We start from the raw sequence: 6,704 nt of genomic DNA, 5'->3' as shown, positions 1-6,704 counted from the left end.
CAGTACTGGAAAACTGGAATTTAAGATAATGTCTAATAAGAAGATTGTCACAAAAGAGGCTGCTAAGCTTAATATGTGTTTAGAGAATAAACAGCGAGGCTGTGTTAACACTGGGTGAACGAGCGATCACGTTCTCTGAACGAGCTGTATTGGAGAGACACGATTGAAACCTTTTACTTCGGCGAGCAGGTCAAAAATCCCGTCGAATAAGGTCTCGCTCGTGTGAAAAAGCTATTCAGTGTACTCGGATAAGACAGACAACAGTAAAAGGCAAACGCCTGAAAAAGTGAGAGAGTGGCTAGTTTCCTGGTTCTAGAAACGTCGTCATTGTGAAAAGTACGAGAGCGTGTTGATAAGTAACGCCTTCGAATTTATTATGTGAAGAATCTTCAAGCTTTTTAAATAAAACAAACGTTATTAACATTCTACATCTTTATTCTTTATCTCTACGTACTTGCAGTCCCTGCCGCTACAGGGCTCCGAATTGTAGTCTGTAACATGGTGGTGTATAACGTACCTGTCTGCGCGTCAGAAACAGCTTGCCGCACTCGAGTTTCAGATTCGTACAGTTCGTCCACACAAGGAGCATCCTCTCTTTCAGCATGAAAATGCCACACCACATACAAATGGTGCGACATCTGCAACAATCCGACACCTTGGGTAATACTCCAATAGTCCCGACATGGCCCCATCTGGTTTTCATCTGTTTCCAAAACACTTTGATAATGGTAAAGCGGTGCAAATAGAGGTGGGGTTATGGCTCGCTCAACAAAGTCACACGTTCTACAGTGGCAGAATCAACAAACTGGTCTCGTAGGGAGAGAGGGTGACTATGACGAGAAATAAGCATGTAGACATGAAGAATAAAGATGTAGAATGTTAATGTTTGTTTCATTTAAAAAGCTTTAAGAGGTTTCACATAAAAAATTCGGAGGCTTTACTTCATAGAATACCTAGCGACCCCAGCTCACTTATGATTTAAATGTAGTACTGAATATTTCGATGTCACTAAGTGCAGTTCTAGAATGGGTTGCTGCAATGCAGGGACAGTACCGTCACACTCGAAGATGGTGGCAAGCTCCGCTCTCCGTTTATCATTGAGACCATCACCATCACATTACAAACCACATCTTTCTCCCCTCACCCCCTCTCCCTCTCAAGCCATTCACAATGTAGTAATAAAATGAGGCAGCCAACCAGAATGTAGATTTGAAATTACATAACCATCACTTGAATAGGAGCCAAATTTAAAAGTATGCAGTATTCCCAAAACTTTATATAAGCTTCCTTTGAATCGTCTATTTTAAAAGGTGTTTACGTAAAATGGCGTCATTTTAAAAGATATTTCCCTCACAACTGCGTTCATACAAACACACACACACACACACACACACACACACTGCATAACGTTCCACCTCTGTAAATACTGTACTGCCTCGTCATTAAATATCATCTCTCTAGTATGGAAACAAACATTAAAAATACTTCCACATCTGCCTCATCATAATAACATACTACAGAGAGAACGAAAGTAAAAACAAAAAATTCTATTCATATAATTTTTTTAAAATTCATGTAGTAAATAACAGTGAACTTTGACGCATCGCTTTAGATTTTATGCTATCACACACATGATGGAAACAGATGAATTTAACCTTCATATACAGGGTGGTCCATTGATAGTGACCGGGCCAAATATCTCACGAAATAAGCATCAAACGAAAAAACTACAAAGAACAAAACTCGTCTAGCTTGAAGAGGGAAACCAGATTGCGCTATGGTTGGACCGCTAGATGGCACTGCAATAGGTGGCTCTGAGCACTAAGGGACTTAACATCTGTGGTCATCAGTTCCCTAGAACTTAGAACTACTTAAACCTAACTAACCTAAGGACATTACACACATCCATGCCCGAGACAGGATTCGAACCTGCGACCGTAGCGGTCACGCGGTTCCAGACTGAAGCGCCTAGAACCGCACGGTCACACCGGCCGGCTCTGCAATAGGTCAAACGGATATCAACTGCGTTTTTTTCTAAATAGGAACCCCCATTTTTATTAAATATTCGTGTAGTACGTAAAGAAATATGAATGTTTTAGTTGGATCGCTTTTTTCGCTTTGTGATAGATTGTGCAGTAATAGTCACAGACGTATAAGTACGTGGTATCACGTAACATTCCGCCAGTGCGGACGGTATTTGCTTCGTGATATATTACCTGTGTTAAAATGAACCGTTTACCAATTGCGGAAAAGGTCGATATCGTGTTGATGTATGGCTATTATCAAAATACCCAACGGGCGTGTACTATGTATGCTGCTCGTTATCCTGGACGACATCATCCAAGCGTCCGGACCGTTCGCCGGATAGTTACGTTTTTAAGGAAACAGGATGTGTTCAACCACATGTGAAACGTCAACCACGACCTGCAACAAATGATGATGCCCAAGTAGGTGTTCTAGCTGCTGTCGCGCCTAATCCGCACAGCAGTAGCAAATAAATTGCGCGAGAATCGGGAATCTCAAAAACGTTGGTGTTGAGAATGCTACATCAACATCGATTGCACAAGGAATTGCATGGCGAAGTCTTTGATCGTCGTGTACAGTTCTGCCACTGGGCAAAAGAGAAATTACGGGACGATGACGGATTTTTTGCACGTGTTCTATTTAACGATAAAGCATCATTCACCAACAGCGGTAACGTAAATCGGCATAATATGCACTATTGGGCAACGGAAAATCCACGATGGCTGCGACAAGTAGAACATCAGCGACCTTGGCGGGTTAATGTATGGTGCGGCATTGTGGGAGGAAGGATAACTGGCCCCCATTTTATCGATGGCAATCTAAATGGTGCAATGTATGCTGATTTCCTACGTAATGTTCTACCGATGTTACTACAAGATGTTTCGCTGCATGACAGAATGGCGATGTACTTCCAACATGATGGATGTCCGGCACATAGCTTTCGTGCGGTTGAAGTGGTATTGAATAGCATATTTCCTGACAGGTGGATTGGTCGTCGAAGCACCATACCATGGCCCGCACGTTCACCGGATCTGACGTTCCCGGATTTCTTTCTGTGGGAAAGTTTAAGGATATTTGCTATCGTAATCCACCGACAACGCCTGACAACATGCGTCAGCGCATTGTTAATGCATGTGCGAACACTACGGAAGGCGAAGTACTCGCTGTTGAGAGGAAATTCGTTACACGTATTGCCAAATGCATTGAGGTTGACGGACATCATTTTGAGCATTTATTGCATTAATGTGGTATTTACAGGTAATCACGCTGTAACATTCATGCGTTCTCAGAAATGATAAGTTCACAAAGGTACATGTATCACATTTGAACAACCGAAATAAAATGTTGAAACGTACCTACGTTCTGTATTTTAATTTAAAAAACCTACTTGTTACCAACTGTTCGTCTAAAATTGTGAGCCATATGTTTGTGACTATTACAGCACCATCTATCACAAAGCGAAAAAAGTGGTCCAACTAAAACATTCGTATTTCTTTACGTACTACACGAATATGTAACAAAAATTGGGGTTTCTATTTTAAAAAAACGCAGCTGATAGCCGTTTGACCTATGGGAGCGCCATCTAGCGGGCCAGCCATAGCGCCATCTGGTTTCCCCCCTCAAGCTAGACAAGATCGTTCTTTGCAGTTTTTTCGTTTGACGCTTATTTCGTGAGATATTTGGTCCGGTCACGATCAATGGACCACCCTGTACATGAGAAAAAGTATCACTACGTCTGTATACTGAGAATGTCTTTATTGTCTCACACGACTAGTTTCGGCGGCACATTACTGCCATCCTCAGGCCCCACCGCTAGCAAAACAGTATTAAGATTTCCTTGGCGCATTTATTGTCGTATGCTGCTGCAGGCCTGCATGTACTACAGGTTTCAAAATAACAATAAAGATAAAAAAAAGCATTTATTGTGGAGCCCTTCTTACTAGTACACGTGGGATAGCTATCCCCAGGAACCTCTACTCGACACCATGTTGTCTCCAATGCACAATAAATGTACCAAGGAAATCTAACACTCTTTTGGTAGTGGTCGGGCCTGAGTATGGCCGAAACTAGTCGAGAGAGACAATAAAGACGCCCTCAAGATACAGCTGTGGTGGTACTTTTTCTCATCTATTCTTAATATGACAATCAACCAGTTTGTTATTTTGAAAGGGTAACGTTAAGTGTAATAAACACGTTCATACCTATTGTACACTTCAAAAACAAGAAAGTGTAATCCCTAATCATAGCATGTAAGCTTTCACGGACGGCGTCTTCATTAATTAAAACTACCGGGCTGAATTGCCGTGGTCCATATACACTCCTGGAAATGGAAAAAAGAACACATTGACACCGGTGTGTCAGACCCACCATACTTGCTCCGGACACTGCGAGAGGGCTGTACAAGCAATGATCACACGCACGGCACAGCGGACACACCAGGAACCGCGGTGTTGGCCGTCGAATGGCGCTAGCTGCGCAGCATTTGTGCACCGCCGCCGTCAGTGTCAGCCAGTTTGCCGTGGCATACGGAGCTCCATCGCAGTCTTTAACACTGGTAGCATGCCGCGACAGCGTGGACGTGAACCGTATGTGCAGTTGACGGACTTCGAGCGAGGGCGTATAGTGGGCATGCGGTCGCCGGGTGGACGTACCGCCGAATTGCTCAACATGTGGGGCGTGAGGTCTCCACAGTACATCGATGTTGTCGCCAGTGGTCGGCGGAAGGTGCACGTGCCCATCGACCTGGGACCGGACCGCAGCGACGCACGGATGCACGCCAAGACCGTAGGATCCTACGCAGTGCCGTAGGCGACCGCACCGCCACTTCCCAGCAAATTAGGGACACTGTTGCTCCTGGGGTATCGGCGAGGACCATTCGCAACCGTCTCCATGAAGCTGGGCTACGGTCCCGCACACCGTTAGGCCGTCTTCCGTTCACGCCCCAACATCGTGCAGCCCGCCTCCAGTGGTGTCGCGACAGGCGTGAATGGAGGGACGAATGGAGACGTGTCGTCTTCAGCGATGAGAGTCGCTTCTGCCTTGGTGCTAATGATGGTCGTATGCGTGTTTGGCGCCGTGCAGGTGAGCGCCACAATCAGGACTGCATACGACCGAGGCACACAGGGCCAACACCCGGCATCATGGTGTGGGGAGCGATCTCCTACACTGGCCGTACACCACTGGTGATCGTCGAGGGGACACTGAATAGTGCACGGTACATCCAAACCGTCATCGAACCCATCGTTCTACCATTCCTAGACCGGCAAGGGAACTTGCTGTTCCAACAGGACAATGCACGTCCGCATGTATCCCGTGCCACCCAACGTGCTCTAGAAGGTGTAAGTCAACTACCCTGGCCAGCAAGATCTCTGGATCTGTCCTCCATTGAGCATGTTTGGGACTGGATGAAGCGTCGTCTCACGCGGTCTGCACGTCCAGCACGAACGCTGGTCCAACTGAGGCGCCAGGTGGAAATGGCATGGCAAGCCGTTCCACAGGACTACATCCAGCATCTCTACGATCGTCTCCATGGGAGAATAGCAGCCTGCATTGCTGCGAAAGGTGGATATACACTGTACTAGTGCCGACATTGTGCATGCTCTGTTGCCTGTGTCTATGTGCCTGTGGTTCTGTCAGTGTGATCATGTGATGTATCTGACCCCAGGAATGTGTCAATAAAGTTTCCCCTTCCTGGGACAATGAATTCACGGTGTTCTTATTTCAATTTCCAGGAGTGTATAAAACTACTTCTCCTTCCTGACGTTTCGTTGCCGGCTGCGGGCACCATCTTCTGAGGTGAGACCTCAGAAGATTTCCTTGGCGCATTTATTGTGGAGTCCTTCTTACTAGTACACGTGGGATAGCTATCCCCAGGAAGCTCTACTCGACACCGTGTTGTCTTCAGTCTCAGGAAGGAGAGGTTTTATATATGGACCACGGCAATTCAGCCCGGAAGTTTTACCCCTCTTAAGCCAATATGTTATTTTTGGAGTCACTTCTGAAGAAGCATTTATATCTGAACCAATACCAACTAATTTATATTTGAGAACCAAAAACTCTTGCACATTAAACAAGAAGCCATAAAAGACTTCTTTCAGACATCTAATATTAATATCTTGTATAGTTCCACTGTGTGATACTTTGTGAACAGGAACTGACATTTTTATGCACAGTTTTTTTCTACTATACACGAAAAATTATATATCAATGTTTTCAAAATCGACTGTGTTCGTGTTGTACTCGCTTCGGCGGTACATATACTAAAATGGGAACGATGCAGAGAGCATTAGCATGGCCCCTGCTCAAGGATGACACACAAAAAATCGCGAAGAGTTCCACATTTATTGCGCTGAGGTTTAGGGCGCCATGTCACGGACTGCGCGGCCCCTCCCGCCGGAGGTTCGAGTCCTCCCTCGGGCATGGGTGTGTGTGCTGTTCTTAGCATAGCTTAGTTTAAGTAGTGTGTAAGTCTAGGGACAGATGGCCTCAGCAGTTTGGTCCCTCAGGAATTCACACACATGTGAACATTTTACCGGCACGGTAGATAAGCGTCTATGGTCAGAGGGTTACCTAACCTCTGTAATAAAAAACTGAGTGAATGGTTCAACGAAGAACCTGAACGGGTGTCATCGGACGTCCACCCCGAACAAATGCAACGAACAACATAGTACAAAATGAGA

The 6,704-nt window shown here is 45.3% G+C and overlaps 1 non-coding gene across 1 annotated transcript; it reads left to right on the top strand.

Annotated features, from left to right (window-relative positions):
- Positions 1-6,260: 6,260 nt before the first annotated feature.
- LOC126472262 (U6 spliceosomal RNA) lies at positions 6,261-6,369 on the top strand. The gene has a single exon (XR_007586389.1). It is a non-coding gene; the product is annotated as a U6 spliceosomal RNA (small nuclear RNA).
- Positions 6,370-6,704: the final 335 nt, after the last annotated feature.

Source organism: Schistocerca serialis, chromosome 3, assembly GCF_023864345.2.
Source record: "Schistocerca serialis cubense isolate TAMUIC-IGC-003099 chromosome 3, iqSchSeri2.2, whole genome shotgun sequence".
In the NCBI taxonomy this organism is placed as follows: Eukaryota; Metazoa; Arthropoda; class Insecta; order Orthoptera; family Acrididae; genus Schistocerca; species Schistocerca serialis.
This window is presented reverse-complemented; position numbering and strand designations above follow the sequence as displayed.